This window comes from Scomber japonicus, chromosome 14 (genome assembly GCF_027409825.1).
Source record: "Scomber japonicus isolate fScoJap1 chromosome 14, fScoJap1.pri, whole genome shotgun sequence".
Lineage (NCBI taxonomy): Eukaryota > Metazoa > Chordata > Actinopteri > Scombriformes > Scombridae > Scomber > Scomber japonicus.
Genome location: NC_070591.1, coordinates 3,055,551 through 3,080,626, shown reverse-complemented (window position 1 = coordinate 3,080,626; position 25,076 = coordinate 3,055,551). Strand labels below are relative to the sequence as shown.

Genomic DNA, 25,076 nt, shown 5'->3' with positions numbered 1-25,076 from the left:
ACTTGTGTGCAATAAAACAATAAAAAGGTGTGCAGATACTCAGTGACTCTGGGGTTAAGTTAGGTCACCCAGTGATTCCACGAATGCCTCTGACCTCTGACCTTTTCAACTGTATTTTTTCTGCTGAGTTGACAAAAATCTGTCATTTACTTTTACTGCCTAAAACCTTATCTGTATACATTCATAGACATCAGCTACATATAATATATAAATATGTTGGGAGTAAGGCCAAAGATCCTATAAAAGCTCAGTGAGTCGACAAAATCTGTTTGAATAAAGCTTTTTATGTCAAGTGAAATGTTCCCTTTAATAAGATTTTAACAAACATTTCATACATTTGATCTTTAAAACAGAAATGATCTTGTTTACCTTTGATGACTCCACATATCCCTCATGTCCTTTGATGAAAGTCTACTTTGGATGTGAGTAATAAAATTAAAGGTAAAAGTTCAAAGGTTTCCTTTTATAAACTCATGATGATTCATTAAAATCACAATATTTAGTTACTGTACCTCAGTAGCTCTCCCTCCATTAAAATCATGAACTGATCCTCATGTGACATCATCAGCAGGAAGTGACATCAAGACTACTATATTTCAGTCAGTTAAAGTTCCTGTCTAGTAAACAGGAGATCCTGGGTTCAAATCCCAGCAGCACCTCTGCGATGATGTTAGAAGACACATAACAATGAAGAGCACTTATTTCCTCTAAATTCTACATGATGAAAGTTTCCTTTAGTCATTTAAATGGTTTTAATTTAAACCTGTAAATGTTGGGTTTGCATCAGCAGTAACTCAATACGACTCTGGCTACGGGCCTTCAGAGGTGCTGTGGCTCAGTTGGTTAAAGCGCCTGTCTTGTAAACAGGAGATCCTGGGTTCAAATCCCAGCAGTACCTGTGAGATGCTGTTCTAAAGTTCAGATCATTATAATAAGAAATCTAGTTTGTAGAAAGTCAGCAGTTTGGATCCAGTGAAAGCAAATGTTGCATGATACTTCCAATAAGTATTTGATGAATCTATCAGCAGTAAATTCGTCTGCAAACACTCCAATAATCATTCTTCGTAACTTGAGTATGTATACTTTAGTCATTTAAAAGGTTTTAATTTGAAGCACTTCAATCAGAAATGTTGGGTTTGCATCAGCAGTAACTCAACACGACTCTGGCTAGGGGTCCTTCAGAGGTGCTGTGGCTTAGCTGGTTAAAGCGCCTGTCTAGTAAACAGGAGATCCTGGGTTCAAATCCCAGCAGTACCTGAGAGATGATGATAAAAGACACATAGCAATGAAAAACATCTGTTTCCTATAAATTCTACTCTGCAGTATCGCAGAGCTGTGCTATGATGACCCCGCCCACCTTCAGTCGGTACCTTTTTGTAATGGAAAAGGTCGTTCCTTGTCTGAGTAGTGCTAGAACTGTGTAGTGGAAAAGTGTCATTACAGTTTTGGACTGTTGTTCCAACAAAACAAGATGGTTAATGTCTTCGTCAATGAAGCTTTGAACAACATCTACATGCACTGCAAGAGGTGCTGTGGCTTAGTTGGTGAAAGCGCCTGTCTAGTAAACAGGAGATCCTGGGTTCAAATCCCAGCAGTACCTGATTCAGAGAAGTTATCTCCTACAGAAGCACACTATCCTGAACCTTTACAAGTCAACAACAAGATAAGGATATAATCATTAAACCCTCACTGCAGGGATCAGTATCATGTTTGTTTTGGTAAATATCTTCCTCAATGAACCTTTTAACAACATGTAAAGATAGAGTAAGAGGTGCTGTGGCTTAGTTGGTGAAAGCGCCTGTCTAGTAAACAGGAGATCCTGGGTTCAAATCCCAGCAGTACCTGTGAGATGATGATTGAAGACACATGGCAATGAGGAACAGGTGTTCCCTATAAAGGAAAGTTTTCCTTCGTTATTTAAAGCATTAAACCCATAAATGTCGAGTTTGCATCAGCAGTAACCCAACATGAACCCTTCAAGAGGTGCTGTGGCTTAGTTGGTTAAAGCGCCTGTCTTGTAAACAGGAGATCCTGGGTTCAAATCCCAGCAGTACCTGTGAAATTGTGTTAGGAGACACATAACAATGAGGAACTTGTACTTCCTATAAACTCTTCATGAAAGATTCCTTCAGATGTTTTAATTTAAAGCATTAAACCTTTAAATGTTGGGTTTGCATCAGCAGTAACTCAACATGACTCTGATAGCAGGCCTTCAGAGGTGCGCCTGTCTGGGTTCAAAGCCTGCTGGGATTTGAACCCAGGATCTCCCGTTTACTAGACAGGCACTTTAACCAGCTAAGCCACAGCACCTCTTACTCTACCTTTACATGTTGTTAAAATATTCGTTGAGGAAGACATTTACCAAAACAAACAAGATACTGATCCCTGCAGTGAGACCAATAAGAAGGGTTTGGTGAGCAAGACCTCCAGAAGGCTGCCAATACTCTCCAATTTCTAGTCAGTTTATGAGAGGAGTCAAATCAATCCTTGTTATGGGTCTTCTAATAGCATTTCTCAGGTACTGCTGGGATTTGAACCCAGGATCTCCTGTTTACTAGACAGGCGCTTTAACCAACTAAGCCACAGCACCTCTGAAGGACTACTGTCAGTCGTGTTGACTTATTACTGATGCAAACCCAACATTTCCTGCATAAGTGTTTCTAATTAAAACCTTTTAGTATGCATTAGCAAGTTATACATTACGAAGAATGATTATCGGAGTGTCAGATCAAATACATGTTGAAAGTATCATGCAACATTTGTTTTCACTGGATCCAAACTGCTGACTTTCTACAAACTAGATTTCTTATTATAATGAGAAACAGTCTTTAGAACAGCATCTCACAGGTACTGCTGGGATTTGAACCCAGGATCTCCTGTTTACTAGACAGGCGCTTTAACCAACTAAGCCACAGCACCTCTGAAGGCCCCTAGCCAGAGTCGTGTTGAGTTACTGCTGATGCAAACCCAACATTTACAGGTTTAAATTAAAACCATTTAAAGGAAAGGATCTGAATCCATCAGCAATAACTCAAGACGACTCTGACAGCAGCCTTTCAGAGGTGCTGTGGCTTAGTTGGTTAAAGCGCCTGTCTAGTAAACAGGAGATCCTGGGTTCAAATCCCAGCAGTACCTGTGAGATGATGATAGGAGACACATAGCAATGAGGAAGATCTGTTTCCTATAAATTCTACTCAGCAGTATCGCAGAGCTGTGCTATGATAACCCCGCCCATGTTGAGTAGGTTGTTCCTGGAACTGTGTAGTGGAAAAGTGCCATTAGAGTTTTGGACTGTTGTTCCAACGAAACAAGACAGTTAATGTCTTCATCAATGAAGCTTTGAACAACATCTACAGTCACAACAAGAGGTGCTGTGGCTTAGTTGGTTAAAGCGCCTGTCTTGTAAACAGGAGATCCTGGGTTCAAATCCCAGCAGTACCTGTGAAATGATGTTAGAAGACACATAACAATGAGGAACCTTGTTGTTTGCTGCCTATAAATTCTTCATGAAAGTTTCCTTTAGTCATTTGAATAGTTTTAATTTAAACCTGTAAATGTTGGGTTTGCATCAGCAGTAATTCAAGATGACTCTGACAGTAGTCCTTCAGAGGTGCTGTGGCTTAGTTGGTTAAAGCGCCTGTCTCGTAAACAGGAGATCCTGGGTTCAAATCCCAGCAGTACCTGAGAGATGATGATAGAAGACACACAGCAATGAAGAACATCTGTTTCCTATAAATTCTACTTGGCAGTATCGCGGAGATGTGCTATGAAGACCCTGTCCACCTTCAATCGGTACCTTTTTGTAATGGAAAAAGTTGTTCCTGGAACCGAGTCGAGCCGAGTAGTGCTGGAACTGTGTAGTGGAAAAGTGCCATTACAGCTTTGGACTGTTGTTAAAGCGCCTGTCTAGTAAACAGGAAATCCTGGGTTCAAATCCCAGCAGTACCTGTGAGATGATGATAGAAGACACATAACAATGAGGAACTTGTACTTCCTATAGACTCTTCATGAAAGTTTCCTTTAGTCATTTAAAAGGTTTTAATTTAAATGTTGGGTTTGCATCAGTAATAACTCAACACGACTAACAGCAGTCCTTCAGAGGTGCTGTGGCTTAGCTGGTGAAAGCGCCTGTCTAGTAAACAGGAGATCCTGGGTTCAAATCCCAGCAGTACCTTATTCACTCAAGTTATCTCCTATAAAGTGCAAACATGAGTCAACCATACCAAAAGTACAACATTTTTGAACCTTCTTATTGCTCCCACTGCTTGGTAAATGTCTTCCTCAATGAATGTGTGAACAACATATACAAGGACAGTAAGAGGTGCTGTGGCTTAGTTGGTGAAAGCGCCTGTCTAGTAAACAGGAGATCCTGGGTTCAAATCCCAGCAGTACCTGCGAAATGCTATTAGAAGACACACAACAAGGATTGATTTGACTCCTCTCATAAACTGACTAGAATTGGCAACCTTCTGGAGGTCTTGCTCACCAAACCCTTCTTATTGGTCTCACTGCAGGGATCAGTATCATGTTTGTTTTGGTAAATGTCTTCCTCAATGAATATTTTAACAACATGTAAAGGTAGAGTAAGAGGTAAGGTAAGAGTACCTGTGAAATGATGATAGAAGACACATAGCAATGAAGAACATCCGTTTCCTGTAAATTCTACTCAGCAGTATCTTGGAACCGTGCTATGATGACCCCACCCACCTCGAGTCGGTACTTTCTTGTAATGGAAAAGGTCGTTCCTGGAACCGAGTCGAGCCGAGTAGTGCTGGAACTGTGTAGTGGAAAAGTGCCATTACAGCTTTGGACTGTTGTTAAAGCGCCTGTCTAGTAAACAGGAAATCCTGGGTTCAAATCCCAGCAGTACCTGTGAGATGATGATAGAAGACACATAACAATGAGGAACTTGTACTTCCTATAGACTCTTCATGAAAGTTTCCTTTAGTCATTTAAAAGGTTTTAATTTAAATGTTGGGTTTGCATCAGTAATAACTCAACACGACTAACAGCAGTCCTTCAGAGGTGCTGTGGCTTAGCTGGTGAAAGCGCCTGTCTAGTAAACAGGAGATCCTGGGTTCAAATCCCAGCAGTACCTTATTCACTGAAGTTATCTCCTATAAAGTGCAAACATGAGTCAACCACACCAAAAGTACAGAGTTTTTGAACCTTCTTATTGCTCCCACTGCTTGGTAAATGTCTTCCTCAATGAATGTGTGAACAACATATACAAGGACAGTAAGAGGTGCTGTGGCTTAGTTGGTGAAAGCGCCTGTCTAGTAAACAGGAGATCCTGGGTTCAAATCCCAGCAGTACCTGCGAAATGCTATTAGAAGACACACAACAAGGATTGATTTGACTCCTCTCATAAACTGACTAGAATTGGCAACCTTCTGAAGGTCTTGCTCACCAAACCCTTCTTATTGGTCTCACGGCAGGGATCAGTATCATGTTTGTTTTGGTAAATGTCTTCCTCAATGAATATTTTAACAACATGTAAAGGTAGAGTAAGAGGTAAGGTAAGAGTACCTGTGAAATGATGATAGAAGACACATAGCAATGAAGAACATCCGTTTCCTGTAAATTCTACTCAGCAGTATCTTGGAACCGTGCTATGATGACCCCACCCACCTCGAGTCGGTACTTTCTTGTAATGGAAAAGGTCGTTCCTGGAACCGAGCCGAGCCGAGTAGTGCTGGAACTGTGTAGTGGAAAAGTGCCATTAGAGTTTTGGACTGTTGTTCCAAGAAAACAAGACAGTTAATGTCTTCATCAATGAAGCTTTGAACAACATCTACAGTCACAACAAGAGGTGCTGTGGCTTAGTTGGTGAAAGCGCCTGTCTTGTAAACAGGAGATCCTGGGTTCAAATCCCAGCAGCACCTGTGAGATGATGATTGAAGACACATGGCAATGAGGATCCCATAAAGGAAAGTTTCCCTTAGTCATTTACAGCATTAAACCCATAAATGTCGAGTTTCCATCAGCAGTAACCCAACATGAACCCTTCAAGAGGTGCTGTGGCTTAGCTGGTTAAAGTAACCCAACATGAACCCTTCAAGAGGTGCTGTGGCTTAGTTGGTTAAAGTGCCTGTCTAGTAAACAGGAGATCCTGGGTTCAAATCCCAGCAGTACCTGTGAAATTGTGTTAGGAGACACATAACAATGAGGAACTTGTACTTCCTATAAACTCTTCATGAAAGATTCCTTCAGATGTTTTAATTTAAAGCATTAAACCTTTAAATGTTGGGTTTGCATCAGCAGTAACTCAACATGACTCTGATAGCAGGCCTTCAGAGGTGCGCCTGTCTGGGTTCAAAGCCTGCTGGGATTTGAACCCAGGATCTCCTGTTTACTAGACAGGCACTTTAACCAGCTAAGCCACAGCACCTCTTACTCTACCTTTATATGTTGTTAAAATATTCATTGAGGAAGACATTTACCAAAACAAACATGATACTGATCCCTGCAGTGAGACCAATAAGAAGGGTTTGGTGAGCAAGACCTCCAGAAGGCTGCCAATACTCTCCAATTTCTAGTTCTAGTTCTAGTTCAGTTCATGAGAGGAGTCAAATCAATCCTTGTTATGGGTCTTCTAATAGCATTTCTCAGGTGCTGCTGGGATTTGAACCCAGGATCTCCTGTTTACTAGACAGGCGCTTTAACCAACTAAGCCACAGCACCTCTGAAGGACTACTGTCAGTCGTGTTGAGTTATTACTGATGCAAACCCAACATTTCCTGCATAAGTGCTTCTAATTAAAACCTTTTAGTATGCATTAGCAAGTTATACATTACGAAGAATGATTATCGGAGTGTCAGATCAAATACATGTTGAAAGTATCATGCAACATTTGTTTTCACTGGATCCAAACTGCTGACTTTCTACAAACTAGATTTCTTATTATAATGAGAAACAGTCTTTAGAGCATCTCACAGGTACTGCTGGGATTTGAACCCAGGATCTCCTGTTTACTAGACAGGCGCTTTAACCAACTAAGCCACAGCACCTCTGAAGGCCCCTAGCCAGAGTCGTGTTGAGTTACTGTTGATGCAAACCCAACATTTACAGGTTTAAATTAAAACCATTTAAAGGAAAGGATCTGAATCCATCAGCAGTAACTCAACACGACTCTGACAGTAGTCCTTCAGAGGTGCTGTGGCTTAGTTGGTTAAAGCGCCTGTCTCGTAAACAGGAGATCCTGGGTTCAAATCCCAGCAGTACCTGAGAGATGATGATAGAAGACACATAGCAATGAAGAACATCTGTTTCCTATAAATTCTACTCTGCAGTATCGCAGAGCTGTGCTATGATGACCCCGCCCACCTCGAGTCTGTACCTTTTTGTAATGGAAAAGGTCGTTCCTTGAACGGAGTCGGTCCGAGTAGTGCTGGAACTGTGTAGTGGAAAAGTGTCATTACCGTTTTGGACTGTTGTTCCAACAAAACAAGATGGTTAATGTCTTTGTCAATGAACCTTTAAACAACATCTACATGCACTGCAAGAGGTGCTGTGGCTTAGTTGGTTAAAGCGCCTGTCTAGTAAACAGGAGATCCTGGGTTCAAATCCCAGCAGCACCTGTGAGGTATTGTTAGGAGACACATAACAATGAGTAAAGTAGTTGATCTCTCCTATACATTCTTCATAATGTTAATTTCCTGTTACTCACTCATTTAAACATTTTTCATTTGAAGCAGTAACTCAACACGACTCTGACGGCAGTCCTTCAGAGGTGCTGTGGCTTAGCTGGTTAAAGCACCTGTCTTGTAAACAGGAGATCCTGGGTTCAAATCCCAGCAGTACCTGAGAGATGGTGACAGAAGACACATAGCAATGAAGAACATTTGTTTCCTTTAAATTCTACTCAGCATTATCGTGCAACCATGCTATGATGACCCCACCCACCTTCAGTCGGTACCTTCTTGTAATGGAAAAGGTCGTTCCTGGAACTGTGTCGAGCCGATTATTGCTGGAACTGTGTAGTGGAAAAGCGCTGTTAGAGTTTTGGACTGTTGTTCCAACAAAACAGAAAGAGGTGCTGTGGCTTAGTTGGTTAAAGCGCCTGTCTAGTAAACAGGAGATCCTGGGTTCAAATCCCAGCAGTACCTGTGAGATGCTGTTCTAAAGACTGTTTCTCATTATAATAAGAAATCTAGTTTGTAGAAAATCAGCAGTTTGGATCCAGTAAATACAAATGTTGCATGATACTTCCAATAAGTATTTGATTCATCTATCAGCTGTAAAGTAAACTGGGAACACTCCAATCATCATTCTTTGTAATGCATAACTTGCTAATGCATACTTTAGTCATTTAAAAGGTTTTAATTTGAAGCACTAAGGCAGGAAGCGTCCTTCAGAGGTGCTGTGGCTTAGTTGGTTAAAGCGCCTGTCTAGTAAACAGGAGATCCTGGGTTCAAATCCCAGCAGTACCTGATTCAGAGAACTTATCTCCTACAGAAGCACACTATCCTGAAACCTTAACGAGTCAACAACAAGACAAGGACAGAGTAATTAAAGCCTCTTATTGGTCTCACTGCAGGGATCAGTATCTTGTTTGTTTTGGTAAATGTCTTCCTCAATGAATATTTTAACAACATGTAAAGGTAGAGTAAGAGGTAAGGTAAGAGTACCTGTGAAATGATGATAGAAGACACATAGCAATGAAGAACATCCGTTTCCTGTAAATTCTACTCAGCAGTATCTTGGAACCGTGCTATGATGACCCCACCCACCTCGAGTCGATACCTTCTTGTAATGGAAAAGGTCGTCCCTGGAACCGTGTCGAGCCGAGTAGTGCTGGAACTGTGTAGTGGAAAAGTGCCATTAGGGTTTTGGACTGTTGTTCCAACAAAACAAGATGGTTAATGTCTTCATCAATAAACCTTTGAACAACATCTACATACACTGCAAGAGGTGCTGTGGCTTAGTTGGTGAAAGCGCCTGTCTTGTAAACAGGAGATCCTGGGTTCAAATCCCAGCAGCACCTGTGAGATGATGATTGAAGACACATGGCAATGAGGAACAGGTGTTTCCTATAAAGGAAAGTTTTCCTTAGTCATTTAAAGCATTAAACCCATAAATGTCGAGTTTGCATCAGTAGTAACCCAACATGAACACTTCAAGAGGTGCTGTGGCTTAGTTGGTTAAAGCGCCTGTCTAGTAAACAGGAGATCCTGGGTTCAAATCCCAGCAGTACCTGTGAAATTGTGTTAGGAGACACATAACAATGAGGAACTTGTACTTCCTATAAACTCTTCATGAAAGATTCCTTCAGACGTTTTAATTTAAAGCATTAAACCTTTAAATGTTGGGTTTGCATCAGCAGTAACTCAACATGACTCTGATAGCAGGCCTTCAGAGGTGCGCCTGTCTGGGTTCAAAGCCTGCTGGGATTTGAACCCAGGATCTCCTGTTTAGTAGACAGGCACTTTAACCAGCTAAGCCACAGCACCTCTTACTCTACCTTTATATGTTGTTAAAATATTCGTTGAGGAAGACATTTACCAAAACAAACAAGATACTGATCCCTGCAGTGAGACCAATAAGAAGGGTTTGGTGAGCAAGACCTCCAGAAGGCTGCCAATACTCTCCAATTTCTAGTCAGTTTATGAGAGGAGTCAAACCAATCCTTGTTATGGGTCTTCTAATAGCATTTCTCAGGTACTGCTGGGATTTGAACCCAGGATCTCCTGTTTACAAGACAGGCGCTTTAACCAACTAAGCCACAGCACCTCTGAAGGACTACTGTCAGTCGTGTTGAGTTATTACTGATGCAAACCCAACATTTCCTGCATAAGTGCTTCTAATTAAAACCTTTTAGTATGCATTAGCAAGTTATACATTAGGAAGACTGATTATCGGAGTGTCAGATCAAATACATGTTGAAAGTATCATGCAAGATTTGTTTTCACTGGATCCAAACTGCTGACTTTCTACAAACTAGATTTCTTATTATAATGAGAAACAGTCTTTAGAAGAGCATCATACAGGTACTGCTGGGATTTGAACCCAGGATCTCCTGTTTACTAGACAGGCGCTTTAACCAACTAAGCCACAGCACCTCTGAAGGCCCCTAGCCAGAGTCGTGTTGAGTTACTGCTAATGCAAACCCAACATTTACAGGTTTAAATTAAAACCATTTAAAGGAAAGGATCTGAATCCATCAGCAGTAACTCAACACGACTCTGACAGTAGTCCTTCAGAGGTGCTGTGGCTTAGTTGGTTAAAGCGCCTGTCTAGTAAACAGGAGATCCTGGGTTCAAATCCCAGCAGTACCTGATTCAGAGAAGTTATCTCCTACAGAAGCACAGTATCCTGAAACCTTAACGAGTCAACAACAAGACAAGGACAGAGTAATTAAAGCCTCTTATTGGTCTCACTGCAGGGATCAGTATCATGTTTGTCTTTGGTAAATGTCTTCCTCAATGAATATTTTAACAACATGTAAAGGTAGAGTAAGAGGTAAGGTAAGAGTACCTGTGAAATGATGATAGAAGACACATAGCAATGAAGAACATCCGTTTCCTGTAAATTCTACTCAGCAGTATCTTGGAACCGTGCTATGATGACCCCACCCACCTCGAGTCGATACCTTCTTGTAATGGAAAAGGTCGTTCCTGGAACCGTGTCGAGCCGAGTAGTGCTGGAACTGTGTCGTGGAAAAGTGCCATTAGAGTTTTGGACTGTTGTTCCAACAAAACAAGATGGTTAATGTCTTCATCAATAAACCTTTGAACAACATCTACATACACTGCAAGAGGTGCTGTGGCTTAGTTGGTGAAAGCGCCTGTCTTGTAAACAGGAGATCCTGGGTTCAAATCCCAGCAGCACCTGTGAGATGATGATTGAAGACACATGGCAATGAGGAACAGGTGTTTCCTATAAAGGAAAGTTTTCCTTAGTCATTTAAAGCATTAAACCCATAAATGTCGAGTTTGCATCCGCAGTAACTCAACATGAACCCTTCAAGGGGTGCTGTGGCTTAGTTGGTTAAAGCGCCTGTCTAGTAAACAGGAGATCCTGGGTTCAAATCCCAGTAGTACCTGGTTCAGAGAAGTTATCTCCTACAGAAGCACACTATCCTGAACCTTTACAAGTCAACAACAAGATAAGGATATAATCATTAAACCCTCACTGCAGGGATCAGTATCATGTTTGTTTTGGTAAATATCTTCCTCAATGAACCTTTTAACAACATGTAAAGCTAGAGTAAGAGGTGCTGTGGCTTAGTTGGTGAAAGCGCCTGTCTTGTAAACAGGAGATCCTGGGTTCAAATCCCAGCAGCACCTGTGAGATGATGATTGAAGACACATGGCAATGAGGAACAGGTGTTCCCTATAAAGGAAAGTTTTCCTTCGTCATTTAAAGCATTAAACCCATAAATGTCGAGTTTGCATCAGCAGTAACTCAACATGAACCCTTCAAGGGGTGCTGTGGCTTAGTTGGTTAAAGTGCCTGTCTAGTAAACAGGAGATCCTGGGTTCAAATCCCAGCAGTACCTGTGAAATCATGTTAGAAGACACATAACAATGAGGAACTTGTACTTCCTATAAACTCTTCATGAAAGATTTCTTCAGACATTTTAATTTAAAGCATTAAACCTTTAAATGTTGGGTTTGCATCAGCAGTAACTCAACATGACTCTGATAGCAGGCCTTCAGCGGTGCGCCTGTCTGGGTTCAAAGCCTGCTGGGATTTGAACCCAGGATCTCCTGTTTAGTAGACAGGCACTTTAACCAGCTAAGCCACAACACCTCTTACTCTACCTTTATATGTTGTTAAAATATTCGTTGAGGAAGACATTTACCAAAACAAACAAGATACTGATCCCTGCAGTGAGACCAATAAGAAGGGTTTGGTGAGCAAGACCTCCAGAAGGCTGCCAATACTCTCCAATTTCTAGTCAGTTTATGAGAGGAGTCAAATCAATCCTTGTTATGGGTCTTCTAATAGCATTTCACAGGTACTGCTGGGATTTGAACCCAGGATCTCCTGTTTACTAGACAGGCGCTTTAACCACCTAAGCCACAGCACCTCTGAAGGACTACTGTCAGTCGTGTTGAGTTATTACTGATGCAAACCCAACATTTCCTGCATAAGTGCTTCTAATTAAAACCTTTTAGTATGCATTAGCAAGTTATACATTACGAAGAATGATTATCGGAGTGTCAGATCAAATACATGTTGAAAGTATCATGCAACATTTGTTTTCACTGGATCCAAACTGCTGACTTTCTACAAACTAGATTTCTTATTATAATGAGAAACAGTCTTTAGAACAGCATCTCACAGGTACTGCTGGGATTTGAATCAGCAGTAACTCAACACGACTCTGGCTAGGGGTCCTTCAGAGGTGCTGTGGCTTAGTTGGTTAAAGCGCCTGTCTAGTAAACAGGATATCCTGGGTTCAAATCCCAGCAGTACCTGTGAGATGATGTTCCAAGACACATAGCAATGAAGAAAATCTGTTTCCTATAAATTCTACTCAGCAGTATCGCAGAGCCGTGCTATGATAACCCCACCCATGTTGAGTAGGTTGTTCCTGGAACCGTGTAGTGGAAAAGCGCCGTTAGAGTTTTGGACTGTTGTTCCAACAAAACAAGACAGTTAATGTCTTCATCAATGAAGCTTTGAACAACATCTACAATCACAACAAGAGGTGCTGTGGCTTAGTTGGTGAAAGCGCCTGTCTTGTAAACAGGAGATCCTGGGTTCAAATCCCAGCAGCACCTCTGAAATGATGTTAGAAGACGCATAACAATGAGGAACCTTGTTGTTTGCTGCCTATAAATTCTTCATGAAAGTTTCCTTTAGTCATTTGAATAGTTTTAATTTAAACCTGTAAATGTTGGGTCTGCATCAGCAGTAATTCAACACGACTCTGACGGCAGTCCTTCAGAGGTGCTGTGGCGTAGTTGGTTAAAGCGCCTGTCTAGTAAACAGGAGATCCTGGGTTCAAATCCCAGCAGTACCTGAGAGATGATGATAGAAGACACATACCAATGAAGAACATCTGTTTCCTATAAATTCTACTCTGCAGTATCGCGGAGCTGTGCTATGATGACCCCGCCCACCTTCAGTCGGTACCTTTTTGTAATGGAAAAGGTCGTTCCTGGAACCGAGTCGGTCCGAGTAGTGCTGGAACTGTGTAGTGGAAAAGTGTCATTACCGTTTTGGACTGTTGTTCCAACAAAACAAGATGGTTAATGTCTTTGTCATGAACCTTTAAACAACATCTACATGCACTGCAAGAGGTGCTGTGGCTTAGTTGGTGAAAGCGCCTGTCTAGTAAACAGGAGATCCTGGGTTCAAATCCCAGCAGTACCTGTGAGGTATTGTTAGGAGACACATAACAATGAGTAAAGTAGTTGATCTCTCCTATACATTCTTCATAATGTTAATTTCCTGTTACTCACTCATTTAAACATTTTTCATTTGAAGCAGTAACTCAACACGACTCTGACGGCAGCCTTTCAGAGGTGCTGTGGCTTAGCTGGTTAAAGCACCTGTCTTGTAAACAGGAGATCCTGGGTTCAAATCCCAGCAGTACCTGAGAGATAATGACAGAAGACACATAGCAATGAAGAACATCTGTTTCCTATAAATTCTACTCAGCATTATCGTGCAACCATGCTATGATGACACCACCCACCTTCAGTCGGTACCTTTTTGTAATGGAAAAGGTCGTTCCTGGAACCGTGTCGAGCCGAGTAGTGCTGGAACTGTGTAGTGGAAAAGCGCTGTTAGAGTTTTGGACTGTTGTTCCAACAAAACAGAAAGAGGTGCTGTGGCTTAGTTGGTTAAAGCGCCTGTCTAGTAAACAGGAGATCCTGGGTTCAAATCCCAGCAGTACCTGTGAGATGCTGTTCTAAAGACTGTTTCTCATTATAATAAGAAATCTGGTTTGTAGAAAATCAGCAGTTTGGATCCAGTAAAAACAAATGTTGCATGATACTTCCAATAAGTATTTGATTCATCTATCAGCAGTAAAGTAAACTGGGAACACTCCAATCATCATTCTTTGTAATGCATAACTTGCTAATGCATACTTTAGTCATTTAAAAGGTTTTAATTTGAAGCACTAAGGCAGGAAGCGTCCTTCAGAGGTGCTGTGGCTTAGTTGGTCAAAGCGCCTGTCTAGTAAACAGGAGATCCTGGGTTCAAATCCCAGCAGTACCTTATTCAGAGAACTTATCTCCTACAGAAGCACACTATCCTGAAACCTTAACGAGTCAACAACAAGACAAGGACAGAGTAATTAAAGCCTCTTATTGGTCTCACTGCAGGGATCAGTATCTTGTTTGTTTTGGTAAATGTCTTCCTCAATGAATATTTTAACAACATGTAAAGGTAGAGTAAGAGGTAAGGTACAAGTACCTGTGAAATGATGATAGAAGACACATAGCAATGAAGAACATCCGTTTCCTGTAAATTCTACTCAGCAGTATCTTGGAACCGTGCTATGATGACCCCACCCACCTCGAGTCGATACCTTCTTGTAATGGAAAAGGTCGTTCCTGGAACCGAGTCGAGCCGAGTAGTGCTGGAACTGTGTAGTGGAAAAGTGCCATTAGAGTTTTGGACTGTTGTTCCAACAAAACAAGACAGTTAATGTCTTCATCAATGAAGCTTTGAACAACATCTACATGAACCCTTCAAGAGGTGCTGTGGCTTAGTTGGTGAAAGCGCCTGTCTTGTAAACAGGAGATCCTGGGTTCAAATCCCAGCAGCACCTCTGAAATGATGTTAGAAGACACATAACAATGAGGAACCTTGTTGTTTGCTGCCTATAAATTCTTCATGAAAGTTTCCTTTCGTCATTTAAAAGGTTTTAATTTAAATGTTGGGTTTGCATCAGCAGTAACTCAACACGACTAACAGCAGTCCTTCAGAGGTGCTGTGGCTTAGCTGTTGAAAGCGCCTGTCTAGTAAACAGGAGATCCTGGGTTCAAATCCCAGCAGTACCTTATTCACTCAAGTTATCTCCTATAAAGTGCAAACATGAGTCAACCATACCAAAAGTACAGAATTTTTGAACCTTCTTATTGCTCCCACTGCTTGGTAAATGTCTTCCTCAATGAACGTTTGAACAACGTATACAAGGACAGTAAGAGGTGCTGTGGCTTAGTTGGTTAAAGCGCCTGTCTAGTAAACAGGAGATCCTGGGTTCAAATCCCAGCAGTACCTGTGAAATGCTATTAGAAGACACACAACAAGGATTGATTTGACTCCTCTCATAAACTGACTAGAATTGGCAACTTTCTGAAGGTCTTGCTCACCAAACCCTTCTTATTGGTCTCACTGCAGGATCAGTATCATGTTTGTTTTGGTAAATGTCTTCCTCAATGAATATTTTAACAACATGTTAAGGACAGTAAGAGGTGCTGTGGCTTAGTTGGTTAAAGTGCCTGTCTAGTAAACAGGAGATCCTGGGTTCAAATCCCAGCAGTACCTGTGAAATTGTGTTAGGAGACACATAACAATGAGGAACTTGTACTTCCTATAAACTCTTCATGAAAGATTCCTTCAGATGTTTTAATTTAAACCTTTAAATGTTGGGTTTGCATCAGCAGTAACTCAACATGACTCTGACAGCAGGCCTTCAGAGGTGCGCCTGTCTGGGTTCAAAGCCTGCTGGGATTTGAACCCAGGATCTCCTGTTTACTAGACAGGCATTTTAACCAGCTAAGCCACAGCACCTCTTGCAGTGTATGTAGATGTTGTTCAGATGTTGTGTCGAGCCGAGTAGTGCTGGAACTGTGTAGTGGAAAAGCGCTGTTAGAGTTTTGGACTGTTGGTCCAACAAAACAAGATGGTTAATGTCTTCATTAATAAACCTTTGCACAACATCTATAGTCACAACAAGAGGTGCTGTGGCTTAGTTGGTGAAAGCGCCTGTCTTGTAAACAGGAGATCCTGGGTTCAAATCCCAGCAGCACCTGTGAGATGATGATTGAAGACACATGGTAATGAGGAACAGGTGTTTCCTATAAAGGAAGGTTTTCCATAGTCATTTAAAGCATTAAACCCATGTTGAGTTTGCATCAGCAGACCTGTCTAAGACACACAAGGATTGATTTGACTCCTCTCATAAACTGACTAGAATTGGCAACCTTCTGAAGGTCTTGCTCACCAAACCCTTCTTATTGGTCTCACTGCAGGGATCAGTATCATGTTTGTTTTGGTAAATGTCTTCCTCAATGAATATTTTAACAACATATAAAGGTAGAGTAAGAGGTAAGGTAAGAGTACCTGTGAAATGATGATAGAAGACACATAGCAATGAAGAACATCCGTTTCCTGTAAATTCTACTCAGCAGTATCTTGGAACCGTGCTATGATGACCCCACCCACCTCGAGTCGATACCTTCTTGTAATGGAAAAGGTCGTTCCTGGAACCGAGTCGAGCCGAGTAGTGCTGGAACTGTGTAGTGGAAAAGCGCCGTTAGAGTTTTGGACTGTTGGTCCAACAAAACAAGATGGTTAATGTCTTCATCAATGAATCTTTGAACAACATCTACAAGCACAACAAGAGGTGCTGTGGCTTAGTTGGTTAAAGCGCCTGTCTTGTAAACAGGAGATCCTGGGTTCAAATCCCAGCAGCACCTGTGAGATGATGATTGAAGACACATGGTAATGAGGAACAGGTGTTTCCTATAAAGGAAGGTTTTCCATAGTCATTTAAAGCATTCAACCCATAAATGTTGAGTTTGCATCAGCAGTAACTCAACATAATTCTGTCTGCAGCCTTTCAGAGGTGCTGTGGCTTAGTTGGTTAAAGTGCCTGTCTTGTAAACAGGAGATCCTGGGTTCAAATCCCAGCAGTACCTGTGAGATGCTGTTCCAAGACACATAGCAATGAGGAACAGGTGTTTCCTATAAAGGAAAGTTTCCTTTAGCCATTTAAACGGTTTTAATTTAAAGCATTCAACCCATAAATGTTGAGTTTGCATCAGCAGTAACTCAACATGACTCTGATAGCAGGCCTTCAGCGGTGCGCCTGTCTGGGTTCATAGCCTGCTGGGATTTGAACCCAGGATCTCCTGTTTACTAGACAGGCGCTTTAACCAACTAAGCCACAGCACCTCTGAAGGACTACTGTCAGTCGTGTTGTTATTACTGATGCAAACCCAACATTTCCTGCATAAGTGCTTCTAATTAAAACCTTTTAGTATGCATTAGCAAGTTATACATTAGGAAGAATGATTATCGGAGTGTCAGATCAAATACATGTTGAAAGTATCATGCAACATTTGTTTTCACTGGATCCAAACTGCTGACTTTCTACAAACTAGATTTCTTATTATAATGAGAAACAGTCTTTAGAACAGCATCTCACAGGTACTGCTGGGATTTGAACCCAGGATCTCCTGTTTACTAGACAGGCGCTTTAACCAACTAAGCCACAGCACCTCTGAACGCCCCTAGCCAGAGTCGTGTTGAGTTACTGCTGATGCAAACCCAACATTTACAGGTTTAAATTAAAACCATTTAAAGGAAAGGATCTGAATCCATCAGCAGTAACTCAACACGACTCTGACAGCAGCCTTTCAGAGGTGCTGTGGCTTAGTTGGTTAAAGCGCCTGTCTAGTAAACAGGAGATCCTGGGTTCAAATCCCAGCAGTACCTGTGAGATGATGTTCCAAGACACATAGCAATGAAGAAAATCTGTTACCTATAAATTCTACTCAGCAGTATCGCAGAGCCGTGCTATGATAACCCCGCCCATGTTGAGTAGGTTGTTCCTAGAACTGTGTAGTGGAAAAGTGCTGTTAGAGTTTGGGACTGTTGTTCCAACAAAACAAGACAGTTAATGTCTTCATCAATGAAGCTTTGAACAACATCTACAGTCACAACAAGAGGTGCTGTGCCTTAGTTGGTTAAAGCGCCTGTCTAGTAAACAGGAGATCCTGGGTTCAAATCCCAGCAGTACCTGTGAAATGATGTTAGAAGACACGTAACAATGAGGAACCTTGTTGTTTGCTGCCTATAAATTCTTCATGAAAGTTTCCTTTAGTCATTTGAATAGTTTTAATTTAAACCTGTAAATGTTGGGTCTGCATCAGCAGTAATTCAAGATGACTCTGACAGTAGTCCTTCAGAGGTGCTGTGGCTTAGTTGGTTAAAGCGCCTGTCTCGTAAACAGGAGATCCTGGGTTCAAATCCCAGCAGTACCTGAGAGATGATGATAGAAGACACATAGCAATGAAGAACATCTGTTTCCTATAAATTCTACTCTGTAGTATCGCGGAGCTGTGCTATGATGACCCCGCCCACCTTCAGTCGGTACCTTTTTGTAATGGAAAAGGTCGTTCCTGGAACCGAGTCGGTCCGAGTAGTGCTGGAACTGTGTAGTGGAAAAGTGTCATTACCGTTTTGGACTGTTGTTCCAACAAAACAAGATGGTTAATGTCTTTGTCAATGAACCTTTAAACAACATCTACATGCACTGCAAGAGGTGCTGTGGCTTAGTTGGTTAAAGCGCCTGTCTAGTAAACAGGAGATCCTGGGTTCAAATCCCAGCAGCACCTGTGAGGTATTGTTAGGAGACACATGGCAATGAGTAAAGTAGTTGATCTCTCCTATACATTCTTCATAATGTTAATTTCATGTTACTCATTCATTTAAACATTTTTCATTTGAAGCAGTAACTCAACACGACTCTAACGGCAGTCCTTCAAAGGTGCTGTGGCTTAGCTGGTTAAAGCACCTGTCTTGTAAACAGGAGATCCTGGGTTCAAATCCCAGCAGTACCTGAGAGATGATGACAGAAGACACATAGCAATGAAGAACATCTGTTTCCTATAAATTCTACTCGGCATTATCGTGCAACCATGCTATGATGACACCACCCACCTTCAGTCGGTACCTTTTTGTAATGGAAAAGGTCGAGCCGAGTAGTGCTGGAACTGTGTAGTGGAAAAGCGCTGTTAGAGTTTTGGACTGTTGTTCCAACAAAACAGAAAGAGGTGCTGTGGCTTAGTTGGTTAAAGCGCCTGTCTAGTAAACAGGAGATCCTGGGTTCAAATCCCAGCAGTACCTGTGAGATGATGTTCTAAAGACTGTTTCTCATTATAATAAGAAATCTGGTTTGTAGAAAATCAGCAGTTTGGATCCAGTAAAAACAAATGTTGCATGATACTTCCAATAAGTATTTGATTCATCTATCAGCAGTAAAGTAAACTGGGAACACTCCAATCATCATTCTTTGTAATGCATAACTTGCTAATGCATACTTTAGTCATTTAAAAGGTTTTAATTTGAAGCACTAAGGCAGGAAGCGTCCTTCAGAGGTGCTGTGGCTTAGTTGGTCAAAGCGCCTGTCTAGTAAACAGGAGATCCTGGGTTCAAATCCCAGCAGTACCTGATTCAGAGAACTTATCTCCTACAGAAGCACACTATCCTGAAACCTTAACGAGTCAACAACAAGATAAGGACAGAGTAATTAAAGCCTCTTATTGGTCTCACTGCAGGGATCAGTATCTTGTTTGTTTTGGTAAATGTCTTCCTCAATGAATATTTTAACAACATGTAAAGGTAGAGTAAGAGGTAAGGTAAGAGTAGCTGTGAAATGATGATAGAAGACACATAGCAATGAAGAACATCCGTTTCCTGTAAATTCTACTCAGCAGTATCTTGGAACCGTGCTATGATGACCCCACCCACCTCGAGTCGGTACCTTCTTGTAATGGAAAAGGTTGTTCCTGGAACCGTGTCGAGCCGAGTAGTGCTGGAACTGTGTAGTGGAAAAGTGCCATTAGAGTTTTGGACTGTTGTTCCAACAAAACAAGACGGTTAATGTATTCGTCAATGAAGCTTTGAACAACATCTACATGCACTGCAAGAGGTGCTGTGGCTTAGTTGGTGAAAGCGCCTGTCTTGTAAACAGGAGATCCTGGGTTCAAATCCCAGCAGCACCTGTGAGATGATGATTGAAGACACATGGCAATGAGGAACAGGTGTTTCCTATAAAGGAAAGTTTTCCTTTGTCATTTAAAGCATTAAACCCATAAATGTTGGGTTTGCATCAGCAGTAACCCAACATGAACCCTTCAAGAGGTGCTGTGGCTTAGTTGGTTAAAGCGCCTGTCTAGTAAACAGGAGATCCTGGGTTCAAATCCCAGCAGTACCTGTGAAATGGTGTTAGGAGACACATAACAATGAGGAACTTGTACTTCCTATAAACTCTTCATGAAAGATTCCTTCCGATGTTTTAATTTAAAGCATTAAACCTTTAAATGTTGGGTTTGCATCAGCAGTAACTCAACATGACTCTGATAGCAGGCCTTCAGAGGTGTGCCTGTCTGGATCTCCTGTTTACTAGACAGGCACTTTAACCAGCTAAGCCACAGCACCTTTTACTCTACCTTTATATGTTGTTAAAATATTTGTTGAGTACTCTCCAATTTCTAGTCAGTTTACGAGAGGAGTCAAATCAATCCTTGTTATGGGTCTTCTAATAGCATTTCTCAGGTACTGCTGGGATTTGAACCCAGGATCTCCTGTTTACTAGACAGGCACTTTAACCAGCTAAGCCACAGCACCTTTTACTCTACCTTTATATGTTGTTAAAATATTTGTTGAGTACTCTCCAATTTCTAGTCAGTTTACGAGAGGAGTCAAATCAATCCTTGTTATGGGTCTTCTAATAGCATTTCTCAGGTACTGCTGGGATTTGAACCCAGGATCTCCTGTTTACTAGACAGGCGCTTTAACCAACTAAGCCACAGCACCTCTGAAGGGCTCCTGTCAGTCGTGTTCAGTTATTACTGATGCAAACCCAACATTTCCTGCATAAGTGCGTCTCATTAAAACCTTTTAGTATGCATTAGCAAGTTATACATTACGAAGAATGATTATCGGAGTGTCAGATCAAACACATGTTGAAAGTATCATGCGACATTTGTTTTCACTGGATCCAAACTGCTGACTTTCTACAAACTAGATTTCTTATTATGATGAGAAACCGTCTTTAGAACAGCATCTCACAGGTACTGCTGGGATTTGAACCCAGGATCTCCTGTTTACTAGACAGGCGCTTTAACCAACTAAGCCACAGCACCTCTGAAGGCCCCTAGCCAGAGTCGTGTTGAGTTACTGCTGATGCAAACCCAACATTTACAGGTTTAAATTAAAACCATTTAAAGGAAAGGATCTGAATCCATCAGCAGTAACTCAACACAACTCTGACAGCAGCCTTTCAGAGGTGCTGTGGCTTAGTTGGTTAAAGCGCCTGTCTAGTAAACAGGAGATCCTGGGTTCAAATCCCAGCAGTACCTGTGAGATGATGTTCCAAGACACATAGCAATGAAGAAAATCTGTTTCCTATAAATTCTACTCAGCAGTATCGCAGAGCCGTGCTATGATAACCCCGCCCATGTTGAGTAGGTTGTTCCTGGAACTGTGTAGTGGAAAAGCGCCGTTAGAGTTTTGGACTGTTGTTCCAACAAAACAAGACAGTTAATGTCTTCATCAATGAAGCTTTGAACAACATCTACAGTCACAACAAGAGGTGCTGTGGCTTAGTTGGTTAAAGCGCCTGTCTTGTAAACAGGAGATCCTGGGTTCGAATCCCAGCAGTACCTGTGAAATGCTATTAGAAGACACATAATAAGGATTGATTTGACTCCTCTCATAAACTGACTAGAATTGGCAACCTTCTGAAGGTCTTGCTCACCAAACCCTTCTTATTGGTCTCACTGCAGGGATCAGTATCTTGTTTGTTTTGGTAAATGTCTTCCTCAATGAATATTTTAACAACATGTAAAGGTAGAGTAAGAGGTAAGGTAAGAGTACCTGTGAAATGATGATAGAAGACACATAGCAATGAAGAACATCCGTTTCCTGTAAATTCTACTCAGCAGTATCTTGGAACCGTGCTATGATGACCCCACCCACCTCGAGTCGATACCTTCTTGTAATGGAAAAGGTCGTTCCTGGAACCGAGTCAAGCCGAGTAGTGCTGGAACTGTGTAGTGGAAAAGTGCCGTTAGAGTTTTGGACTGTTGTTCCAACAAAACAAGACAGTTAATGTCTTCATCAATGAAGCTTTGAACAACATCTAGAGTCACAACAAGAGGTGCTGTGGCTTAGTTGGTGAAAGCGCCTGTCTTGTAAACAGGAGATCCTGGGTTCAAATCCCAGCAGCACCTGTGAGATGATGATTGAAGACACATGGCAATGAGGAACAGGTGTTTCCTATAAAGGAAAGTTTTCCTTAGTCATTTAAAGCATTAAACCCATAAATGTCGAGTTTGCATCAGCAGTAACTCAACATAATTCTGACAGTAGTCCTTCAGAGGTGCTGTGGCTTAGTTGGTTAAAGTGCCTGTCTAGTAAACAGGAGATCCTGGGTTCAAATCCCAGCACTACCTGCGAAATGCTATTAGAAGACACATAACAAGGATTGATTTGACTCCTCTCATAAACTGACTAGAAATTGGAGAGTATTGGCAGCCTTCCGGAGGTCTTGCTCACCAAACCCTTCTTACTGCAGGGATCAGTATCTTGTTTGTTTTGGTAAATGTCTTCCTCACTGAATATTTTAACAACATGTAAAGGTAGAGTAAGAGGTGCTGTGGCTTAGTTGGTGAAAGCGCCTGTCTAGTAAACAGGAGATCCTGGGTTCAAATCCCAGCAGTACCTGTGAAATGATGTTAGAAGACACATAACAATGAGGAACCTTGTTGTTTGCTGCCTATAAATTCTTCATGAAAGTTTCCTTTAGTCATTTGAATAGTTTTAATTCAAACCTGTAAATGTTGGGTTTGCATCAGCAGTAACTCAACACGACTCTGACAGTAGTCCTTCAGAGGTGCTGTGGCTTAGTTGGTTAAAGCGCCTGTCTCGTAAACAGGAGATCCTGGGTTCAAATCCCAGCAGTACCTGAGAGATGATGATAGAAGACACATAGCAATGAAAAACATCTGTTTCCTATAAATTCTACTCTGCAGTATCGCAGAGCTGTGCTATGATGACCACGCCCACCTTCAGTCGGTACCTTTTTGTAATGGAAAAGGTCGTTCCTGAAACCGAGTCGAGCCGAGTAGTGCTGGAACTGTGTAGTGGAAAAGTGTCATTACAGTTTTGGACTGTTGTTAAAGCGCCTGTCTAGTAAACAGGAGATCCTGGATTCAAATCCCAGCAGTACCTGTGAGATGATGATAGAAGACACATAACAATGAGGAACTTGTACTTCCTATAGACTCTTCATGAAAGTTTCCTTTAGTCATTTAAAAGGTTTTAATTTAAATGTTGGGTTTGCATCAGTAATAACTCAACACGACTAACAGCAGTCCTTCAGAGGTGCTGTGGCTTAGCTGGTGAAAGCGCCTGTCTAGTAAACAGGAGATCCTGGGTTCAAATCCCAGCAGTACCTTATTCACTGAAGTTATCTCCTATAAAGTGCAAACATGAGTCAACCATACCAAAAGTACAGAATTTTTTAACCTTCTTATTGCTCCCACTGCTTGGTAAATGTCTTCCTCAATGAACGTTTGAACAACGTATACAAGGACAGTAAGAGGTGCTGTGGCTTAGTTGGTTAAAGCGCCTGTCTAGTAAACAGGAGGTCCTGGGTTCAAATCCCAGCAGCACCTGAATCAGAGAGGTTGTCTCCTACAAAATACAGGCACAATATGCTGAACCTTTATGAGTCGACCACAAGAAAGGACAATCTCTTTTTGCTGCCTATAAATTGCTTACACTGCTTGGTAAATATCTTCCTCAATGAATGTGTGAACAACATGTAAAGGTAGAGTTAGAGGTGCTGTGGCTTAGCTGGTTAAAGTGCCTGTCTAGTAAACAGGAGATCCTGGGTTCAAATCCCAGCAGTACCTTTGAGGATAGATATACCTGTGTTAGAAGACATGTAACAATGAGGAACATTAGTGTTTGTTGCCTATAAATGTTTCATAATGAGAATTTCCATTGTACTTAGTAATTTAAATAGTTTTCATTTGAGGCAGTCCAATCAGAAATGTTGGGTTTGCATCAGCAGTAACTTAACACGACTACGACAAGGTGCTGTGGCTTAGTTGGTTAAAGCGCCTGTCTTGTAAACAGGAGATCCTGGGTTCAAATCCCAGCAGTACCTGTGAGATGCTTTGTAAAGACACATGGCAATGAGGAATTCTTCATAATGAAAGTTTCCTTCAGTCATTTAAAAGGTTTTAATTTATCATCAGGCTCAATGACTAAACCCTGTTAGATATTTTGCTATTTCAATAACACCTAATATACATTATAATACATTCATCACATGCAGAGCAGGGGCCTCGTTACACTCAACCACCTAATTTGTTTAGTCACAGATTGAATAAAACCTCAGACATGGCAAAGAGGCAAAGATCTCTGAGTGGAAACATCTAGAAAACCAACATAATGAAGTCAAAATCACCCGGACTCCAGAGCCAGATCCAAAAAGCCAACTGTGATGAGAACAAGGAGGTAAAAAGGAGTCTCAGACGTGTGAAAGAGGCAGAAGCGGAAGTCTAAAGAACCTTTTGTCAGATCACTAAGCACCAAGCTCTCAGCTCCTGTCCTGGATTAATGTGGCAGGAAAATAACAACAGAGAACCAGGAAGTAGCACGCTGGGTTCAGCTATTTGCATGATGTGCTTAATGGTCCAGAGCCTGATGAACCAGCCGGCCCATCAAAGCCATGAGACCCGGCAGAGCTGCAGGTTTCATCTCCATGCATGCTGAGCTTCTGACGGCTACAAAGACCCCCGACGATCCCATTCAGGAACATCTGGGAAGGAGGAAATATTCCCAGTGATTGGACCAAGAGCCTAATTATCAAGATCCCCCCCCCCCCCCCCCCCCAAAAAAAAAAGAAAAGTCTTATGTCGGGTTCTCAGTGAAGAAAGAAATCTGACCTGTTTGAAACATGATAGATTGGAGTGGAAGTAGGGCCGGTTGATATGGTACAAATATCAGACCTTCCTTCCTTCCCTCTCCCTCCCTTCCTTCCTTTCTCTCTCCCTCCTTTCCTTCCTTTCTCCCTCCCTCCTTTCCTTCCTTCTTCCTCCCTCCTTTCCTTCCTTCTTCCTCCCTCCTTTCCTTCTTCCTCCCTC

General features: G+C 41.7%; 74 non-coding genes across 74 annotated transcripts; 59 read left to right on the top strand and 15 right to left on the bottom strand.

The window, feature by feature from the left end:
- Positions 1 to 824: 824 nt before the first annotated feature.
- On the top strand, positions 825 to 898 carry trnat-ugu (transfer RNA threonine (anticodon UGU)). Its single transcript has one exon. It is a non-coding gene; the product is annotated as a tRNA-Thr (tRNA).
- A 285-nt stretch (positions 899 to 1,183) lies between these two features.
- trnat-agu (transfer RNA threonine (anticodon AGU)) lies at positions 1,184 to 1,257 on the top strand. Its single transcript has one exon. It is a non-coding gene; the product is annotated as a tRNA-Thr (tRNA).
- Positions 1,258 to 1,526: 269 nt separating this feature from the next.
- Positions 1,527 to 1,600, top strand: trnat-agu (transfer RNA threonine (anticodon AGU)). The gene has a single exon. It is a non-coding gene; the product is annotated as a tRNA-Thr (tRNA).
- A 170-nt stretch (positions 1,601 to 1,770) lies between these two features.
- Positions 1,771 to 1,844, top strand: trnat-agu (transfer RNA threonine (anticodon AGU)). The gene has a single exon. It is a non-coding gene; the product is annotated as a tRNA-Thr (tRNA).
- A 138-nt stretch (positions 1,845 to 1,982) lies between these two features.
- Positions 1,983 to 2,056, top strand: trnat-ugu (transfer RNA threonine (anticodon UGU)). The gene has a single exon. It is a non-coding gene; the product is annotated as a tRNA-Thr (tRNA).
- A 460-nt stretch (positions 2,057 to 2,516) lies between these two features.
- On the bottom strand, positions 2,517 to 2,590 carry trnat-agu (transfer RNA threonine (anticodon AGU)). The gene has a single exon. It is a non-coding gene; the product is annotated as a tRNA-Thr (tRNA).
- A 255-nt stretch (positions 2,591 to 2,845) lies between these two features.
- On the bottom strand, positions 2,846 to 2,919 carry trnat-agu (transfer RNA threonine (anticodon AGU)). Its single transcript has one exon. It is a non-coding gene; the product is annotated as a tRNA-Thr (tRNA).
- Positions 2,920 to 3,061: 142 nt separating this feature from the next.
- On the top strand, positions 3,062 to 3,135 carry trnat-agu (transfer RNA threonine (anticodon AGU)). The gene has a single exon. It is a non-coding gene; the product is annotated as a tRNA-Thr (tRNA).
- A 232-nt stretch (positions 3,136 to 3,367) lies between these two features.
- trnat-ugu (transfer RNA threonine (anticodon UGU)) lies at positions 3,368 to 3,441 on the top strand. Its single transcript has one exon. It is a non-coding gene; the product is annotated as a tRNA-Thr (tRNA).
- Positions 3,442 to 3,609: 168 nt separating this feature from the next.
- trnat-cgu (transfer RNA threonine (anticodon CGU)) lies at positions 3,610 to 3,683 on the top strand. Its single transcript has one exon. It is a non-coding gene; the product is annotated as a tRNA-Thr (tRNA).
- A 417-nt stretch (positions 3,684 to 4,100) lies between these two features.
- Positions 4,101 to 4,174, top strand: trnat-agu (transfer RNA threonine (anticodon AGU)). Its single transcript has one exon. It is a non-coding gene; the product is annotated as a tRNA-Thr (tRNA).
- Positions 4,175 to 4,320: 146 nt separating this feature from the next.
- On the top strand, positions 4,321 to 4,394 carry trnat-agu (transfer RNA threonine (anticodon AGU)). The gene has a single exon. It is a non-coding gene; the product is annotated as a tRNA-Thr (tRNA).
- A 630-nt stretch (positions 4,395 to 5,024) lies between these two features.
- Positions 5,025 to 5,098, top strand: trnat-agu (transfer RNA threonine (anticodon AGU)). The gene has a single exon. It is a non-coding gene; the product is annotated as a tRNA-Thr (tRNA).
- A 146-nt stretch (positions 5,099 to 5,244) lies between these two features.
- On the top strand, positions 5,245 to 5,318 carry trnat-agu (transfer RNA threonine (anticodon AGU)). Its single transcript has one exon. It is a non-coding gene; the product is annotated as a tRNA-Thr (tRNA).
- Positions 5,319 to 5,811: 493 nt separating this feature from the next.
- On the top strand, positions 5,812 to 5,885 carry trnat-ugu (transfer RNA threonine (anticodon UGU)). Its single transcript has one exon. It is a non-coding gene; the product is annotated as a tRNA-Thr (tRNA).
- A 178-nt stretch (positions 5,886 to 6,063) lies between these two features.
- trnat-agu (transfer RNA threonine (anticodon AGU)) lies at positions 6,064 to 6,137 on the top strand. The gene has a single exon. It is a non-coding gene; the product is annotated as a tRNA-Thr (tRNA).
- Positions 6,138 to 6,317: 180 nt separating this feature from the next.
- trnat-agu (transfer RNA threonine (anticodon AGU)) lies at positions 6,318 to 6,392 on the bottom strand. The gene has a single exon. It is a non-coding gene; the product is annotated as a tRNA-Thr (tRNA).
- Positions 6,393 to 6,610: 218 nt separating this feature from the next.
- trnat-agu (transfer RNA threonine (anticodon AGU)) lies at positions 6,611 to 6,684 on the bottom strand. Its single transcript has one exon. It is a non-coding gene; the product is annotated as a tRNA-Thr (tRNA).
- A 252-nt stretch (positions 6,685 to 6,936) lies between these two features.
- Positions 6,937 to 7,010, bottom strand: trnat-agu (transfer RNA threonine (anticodon AGU)). The gene has a single exon. It is a non-coding gene; the product is annotated as a tRNA-Thr (tRNA).
- Positions 7,011 to 7,152: 142 nt separating this feature from the next.
- On the top strand, positions 7,153 to 7,226 carry trnat-cgu (transfer RNA threonine (anticodon CGU)). The gene has a single exon. It is a non-coding gene; the product is annotated as a tRNA-Thr (tRNA).
- Positions 7,227 to 7,506: 280 nt separating this feature from the next.
- Positions 7,507 to 7,580, top strand: trnat-agu (transfer RNA threonine (anticodon AGU)). The gene has a single exon. It is a non-coding gene; the product is annotated as a tRNA-Thr (tRNA).
- Positions 7,581 to 7,731: 151 nt separating this feature from the next.
- Positions 7,732 to 7,805, top strand: trnat-ugu (transfer RNA threonine (anticodon UGU)). Its single transcript has one exon. It is a non-coding gene; the product is annotated as a tRNA-Thr (tRNA).
- A 229-nt stretch (positions 7,806 to 8,034) lies between these two features.
- Positions 8,035 to 8,108, top strand: trnat-agu (transfer RNA threonine (anticodon AGU)). The gene has a single exon. It is a non-coding gene; the product is annotated as a tRNA-Thr (tRNA).
- A 250-nt stretch (positions 8,109 to 8,358) lies between these two features.
- trnat-agu (transfer RNA threonine (anticodon AGU)) lies at positions 8,359 to 8,432 on the top strand. The gene has a single exon. It is a non-coding gene; the product is annotated as a tRNA-Thr (tRNA).
- A 480-nt stretch (positions 8,433 to 8,912) lies between these two features.
- trnat-ugu (transfer RNA threonine (anticodon UGU)) lies at positions 8,913 to 8,986 on the top strand. Its single transcript has one exon. It is a non-coding gene; the product is annotated as a tRNA-Thr (tRNA).
- A 138-nt stretch (positions 8,987 to 9,124) lies between these two features.
- On the top strand, positions 9,125 to 9,198 carry trnat-agu (transfer RNA threonine (anticodon AGU)). The gene has a single exon. It is a non-coding gene; the product is annotated as a tRNA-Thr (tRNA).
- A 180-nt stretch (positions 9,199 to 9,378) lies between these two features.
- Positions 9,379 to 9,453, bottom strand: trnas-acu (transfer RNA serine (anticodon ACU)). Its single transcript has one exon. It is a non-coding gene; the product is annotated as a tRNA-Ser (tRNA).
- Positions 9,454 to 9,658: 205 nt separating this feature from the next.
- On the bottom strand, positions 9,659 to 9,732 carry trnat-ugu (transfer RNA threonine (anticodon UGU)). Its single transcript has one exon. It is a non-coding gene; the product is annotated as a tRNA-Thr (tRNA).
- A 255-nt stretch (positions 9,733 to 9,987) lies between these two features.
- Positions 9,988 to 10,061, bottom strand: trnat-agu (transfer RNA threonine (anticodon AGU)). Its single transcript has one exon. It is a non-coding gene; the product is annotated as a tRNA-Thr (tRNA).
- Positions 10,062 to 10,203: 142 nt separating this feature from the next.
- trnat-agu (transfer RNA threonine (anticodon AGU)) lies at positions 10,204 to 10,277 on the top strand. The gene has a single exon. It is a non-coding gene; the product is annotated as a tRNA-Thr (tRNA).
- Positions 10,278 to 10,758: 481 nt separating this feature from the next.
- On the top strand, positions 10,759 to 10,832 carry trnat-ugu (transfer RNA threonine (anticodon UGU)). Its single transcript has one exon. It is a non-coding gene; the product is annotated as a tRNA-Thr (tRNA).
- Positions 10,833 to 10,970: 138 nt separating this feature from the next.
- Positions 10,971 to 11,044, top strand: trnat-agu (transfer RNA threonine (anticodon AGU)). The gene has a single exon. It is a non-coding gene; the product is annotated as a tRNA-Thr (tRNA).
- A 170-nt stretch (positions 11,045 to 11,214) lies between these two features.
- Positions 11,215 to 11,288, top strand: trnat-ugu (transfer RNA threonine (anticodon UGU)). Its single transcript has one exon. It is a non-coding gene; the product is annotated as a tRNA-Thr (tRNA).
- A 138-nt stretch (positions 11,289 to 11,426) lies between these two features.
- trnat-agu (transfer RNA threonine (anticodon AGU)) lies at positions 11,427 to 11,500 on the top strand. The gene has a single exon. It is a non-coding gene; the product is annotated as a tRNA-Thr (tRNA).
- A 180-nt stretch (positions 11,501 to 11,680) lies between these two features.
- trnas-acu (transfer RNA serine (anticodon ACU)) lies at positions 11,681 to 11,755 on the bottom strand. The gene has a single exon. It is a non-coding gene; the product is annotated as a tRNA-Ser (tRNA).
- A 205-nt stretch (positions 11,756 to 11,960) lies between these two features.
- Positions 11,961 to 12,034, bottom strand: trnat-agu (transfer RNA threonine (anticodon AGU)). The gene has a single exon. It is a non-coding gene; the product is annotated as a tRNA-Thr (tRNA).
- A 317-nt stretch (positions 12,035 to 12,351) lies between these two features.
- Positions 12,352 to 12,425, top strand: trnat-agu (transfer RNA threonine (anticodon AGU)). Its single transcript has one exon. It is a non-coding gene; the product is annotated as a tRNA-Thr (tRNA).
- Positions 12,426 to 12,657: 232 nt separating this feature from the next.
- trnat-ugu (transfer RNA threonine (anticodon UGU)) lies at positions 12,658 to 12,731 on the top strand. The gene has a single exon. It is a non-coding gene; the product is annotated as a tRNA-Thr (tRNA).
- Positions 12,732 to 12,899: 168 nt separating this feature from the next.
- On the top strand, positions 12,900 to 12,973 carry trnat-agu (transfer RNA threonine (anticodon AGU)). The gene has a single exon. It is a non-coding gene; the product is annotated as a tRNA-Thr (tRNA).
- Positions 12,974 to 13,252: 279 nt separating this feature from the next.
- Positions 13,253 to 13,326, top strand: trnat-agu (transfer RNA threonine (anticodon AGU)). The gene has a single exon. It is a non-coding gene; the product is annotated as a tRNA-Thr (tRNA).
- A 151-nt stretch (positions 13,327 to 13,477) lies between these two features.
- trnat-ugu (transfer RNA threonine (anticodon UGU)) lies at positions 13,478 to 13,551 on the top strand. The gene has a single exon. It is a non-coding gene; the product is annotated as a tRNA-Thr (tRNA).
- A 229-nt stretch (positions 13,552 to 13,780) lies between these two features.
- On the top strand, positions 13,781 to 13,854 carry trnat-agu (transfer RNA threonine (anticodon AGU)). Its single transcript has one exon. It is a non-coding gene; the product is annotated as a tRNA-Thr (tRNA).
- A 250-nt stretch (positions 13,855 to 14,104) lies between these two features.
- Positions 14,105 to 14,178, top strand: trnat-agu (transfer RNA threonine (anticodon AGU)). The gene has a single exon. It is a non-coding gene; the product is annotated as a tRNA-Thr (tRNA).
- Positions 14,179 to 14,660: 482 nt separating this feature from the next.
- On the top strand, positions 14,661 to 14,734 carry trnat-ugu (transfer RNA threonine (anticodon UGU)). The gene has a single exon. It is a non-coding gene; the product is annotated as a tRNA-Thr (tRNA).
- Positions 14,735 to 14,892: 158 nt separating this feature from the next.
- On the top strand, positions 14,893 to 14,966 carry trnat-agu (transfer RNA threonine (anticodon AGU)). The gene has a single exon. It is a non-coding gene; the product is annotated as a tRNA-Thr (tRNA).
- Positions 14,967 to 15,112: 146 nt separating this feature from the next.
- Positions 15,113 to 15,186, top strand: trnat-agu (transfer RNA threonine (anticodon AGU)). Its single transcript has one exon. It is a non-coding gene; the product is annotated as a tRNA-Thr (tRNA).
- Positions 15,187 to 15,379: 193 nt separating this feature from the next.
- Positions 15,380 to 15,453, top strand: trnat-agu (transfer RNA threonine (anticodon AGU)). Its single transcript has one exon. It is a non-coding gene; the product is annotated as a tRNA-Thr (tRNA).
- Positions 15,454 to 15,866: 413 nt separating this feature from the next.
- Positions 15,867 to 15,940, top strand: trnat-ugu (transfer RNA threonine (anticodon UGU)). The gene has a single exon. It is a non-coding gene; the product is annotated as a tRNA-Thr (tRNA).
- A 593-nt stretch (positions 15,941 to 16,533) lies between these two features.
- trnat-ugu (transfer RNA threonine (anticodon UGU)) lies at positions 16,534 to 16,607 on the top strand. Its single transcript has one exon. It is a non-coding gene; the product is annotated as a tRNA-Thr (tRNA).
- Positions 16,608 to 16,755: 148 nt separating this feature from the next.
- On the top strand, positions 16,756 to 16,829 carry trnat-ugu (transfer RNA threonine (anticodon UGU)). Its single transcript has one exon. It is a non-coding gene; the product is annotated as a tRNA-Thr (tRNA).
- Positions 16,830 to 17,013: 184 nt separating this feature from the next.
- On the bottom strand, positions 17,014 to 17,082 carry trnat-agu (transfer RNA threonine (anticodon AGU)). Its single transcript has one exon. It is a non-coding gene; the product is annotated as a tRNA-Thr (tRNA).
- A 256-nt stretch (positions 17,083 to 17,338) lies between these two features.
- Positions 17,339 to 17,412, bottom strand: trnat-agu (transfer RNA threonine (anticodon AGU)). Its single transcript has one exon. It is a non-coding gene; the product is annotated as a tRNA-Thr (tRNA).
- A 142-nt stretch (positions 17,413 to 17,554) lies between these two features.
- trnat-agu (transfer RNA threonine (anticodon AGU)) lies at positions 17,555 to 17,628 on the top strand. The gene has a single exon. It is a non-coding gene; the product is annotated as a tRNA-Thr (tRNA).
- Positions 17,629 to 17,860: 232 nt separating this feature from the next.
- On the top strand, positions 17,861 to 17,934 carry trnat-agu (transfer RNA threonine (anticodon AGU)). The gene has a single exon. It is a non-coding gene; the product is annotated as a tRNA-Thr (tRNA).
- Positions 17,935 to 18,102: 168 nt separating this feature from the next.
- Positions 18,103 to 18,176, top strand: trnat-cgu (transfer RNA threonine (anticodon CGU)). The gene has a single exon. It is a non-coding gene; the product is annotated as a tRNA-Thr (tRNA).
- A 280-nt stretch (positions 18,177 to 18,456) lies between these two features.
- trnat-agu (transfer RNA threonine (anticodon AGU)) lies at positions 18,457 to 18,530 on the top strand. Its single transcript has one exon. It is a non-coding gene; the product is annotated as a tRNA-Thr (tRNA).
- Positions 18,531 to 18,681: 151 nt separating this feature from the next.
- On the top strand, positions 18,682 to 18,755 carry trnat-ugu (transfer RNA threonine (anticodon UGU)). The gene has a single exon. It is a non-coding gene; the product is annotated as a tRNA-Thr (tRNA).
- A 212-nt stretch (positions 18,756 to 18,967) lies between these two features.
- Positions 18,968 to 19,041, top strand: trnat-agu (transfer RNA threonine (anticodon AGU)). Its single transcript has one exon. It is a non-coding gene; the product is annotated as a tRNA-Thr (tRNA).
- A 250-nt stretch (positions 19,042 to 19,291) lies between these two features.
- trnat-agu (transfer RNA threonine (anticodon AGU)) lies at positions 19,292 to 19,365 on the top strand. Its single transcript has one exon. It is a non-coding gene; the product is annotated as a tRNA-Thr (tRNA).
- A 480-nt stretch (positions 19,366 to 19,845) lies between these two features.
- On the top strand, positions 19,846 to 19,919 carry trnat-ugu (transfer RNA threonine (anticodon UGU)). Its single transcript has one exon. It is a non-coding gene; the product is annotated as a tRNA-Thr (tRNA).
- A 138-nt stretch (positions 19,920 to 20,057) lies between these two features.
- trnat-agu (transfer RNA threonine (anticodon AGU)) lies at positions 20,058 to 20,131 on the top strand. The gene has a single exon. It is a non-coding gene; the product is annotated as a tRNA-Thr (tRNA).
- A 339-nt stretch (positions 20,132 to 20,470) lies between these two features.
- trnat-agu (transfer RNA threonine (anticodon AGU)) lies at positions 20,471 to 20,544 on the bottom strand. The gene has a single exon. It is a non-coding gene; the product is annotated as a tRNA-Thr (tRNA).
- Positions 20,545 to 20,659: 115 nt separating this feature from the next.
- trnat-agu (transfer RNA threonine (anticodon AGU)) lies at positions 20,660 to 20,733 on the bottom strand. The gene has a single exon. It is a non-coding gene; the product is annotated as a tRNA-Thr (tRNA).
- A 255-nt stretch (positions 20,734 to 20,988) lies between these two features.
- On the bottom strand, positions 20,989 to 21,062 carry trnat-agu (transfer RNA threonine (anticodon AGU)). The gene has a single exon. It is a non-coding gene; the product is annotated as a tRNA-Thr (tRNA).
- A 142-nt stretch (positions 21,063 to 21,204) lies between these two features.
- Positions 21,205 to 21,278, top strand: trnat-agu (transfer RNA threonine (anticodon AGU)). Its single transcript has one exon. It is a non-coding gene; the product is annotated as a tRNA-Thr (tRNA).
- A 232-nt stretch (positions 21,279 to 21,510) lies between these two features.
- On the top strand, positions 21,511 to 21,584 carry trnat-ugu (transfer RNA threonine (anticodon UGU)). Its single transcript has one exon. It is a non-coding gene; the product is annotated as a tRNA-Thr (tRNA).
- Positions 21,585 to 22,077: 493 nt separating this feature from the next.
- On the top strand, positions 22,078 to 22,151 carry trnat-ugu (transfer RNA threonine (anticodon UGU)). The gene has a single exon. It is a non-coding gene; the product is annotated as a tRNA-Thr (tRNA).
- Positions 22,152 to 22,299: 148 nt separating this feature from the next.
- On the top strand, positions 22,300 to 22,373 carry trnat-agu (transfer RNA threonine (anticodon AGU)). The gene has a single exon. It is a non-coding gene; the product is annotated as a tRNA-Thr (tRNA).
- A 197-nt stretch (positions 22,374 to 22,570) lies between these two features.
- trnat-agu (transfer RNA threonine (anticodon AGU)) lies at positions 22,571 to 22,644 on the top strand. The gene has a single exon. It is a non-coding gene; the product is annotated as a tRNA-Thr (tRNA).
- Positions 22,645 to 22,812: 168 nt separating this feature from the next.
- On the top strand, positions 22,813 to 22,886 carry trnat-cgu (transfer RNA threonine (anticodon CGU)). The gene has a single exon. It is a non-coding gene; the product is annotated as a tRNA-Thr (tRNA).
- Positions 22,887 to 23,303: 417 nt separating this feature from the next.
- Positions 23,304 to 23,377, top strand: trnat-agu (transfer RNA threonine (anticodon AGU)). Its single transcript has one exon. It is a non-coding gene; the product is annotated as a tRNA-Thr (tRNA).
- A 146-nt stretch (positions 23,378 to 23,523) lies between these two features.
- trnat-agu (transfer RNA threonine (anticodon AGU)) lies at positions 23,524 to 23,597 on the top strand. The gene has a single exon. It is a non-coding gene; the product is annotated as a tRNA-Thr (tRNA).
- Positions 23,598 to 23,763: 166 nt separating this feature from the next.
- trnat-agu (transfer RNA threonine (anticodon AGU)) lies at positions 23,764 to 23,837 on the top strand. Its single transcript has one exon. It is a non-coding gene; the product is annotated as a tRNA-Thr (tRNA).
- A 183-nt stretch (positions 23,838 to 24,020) lies between these two features.
- Positions 24,021 to 24,094, top strand: trnat-ugu (transfer RNA threonine (anticodon UGU)). Its single transcript has one exon. It is a non-coding gene; the product is annotated as a tRNA-Thr (tRNA).
- Positions 24,095 to 25,076: the final 982 nt, after the last annotated feature.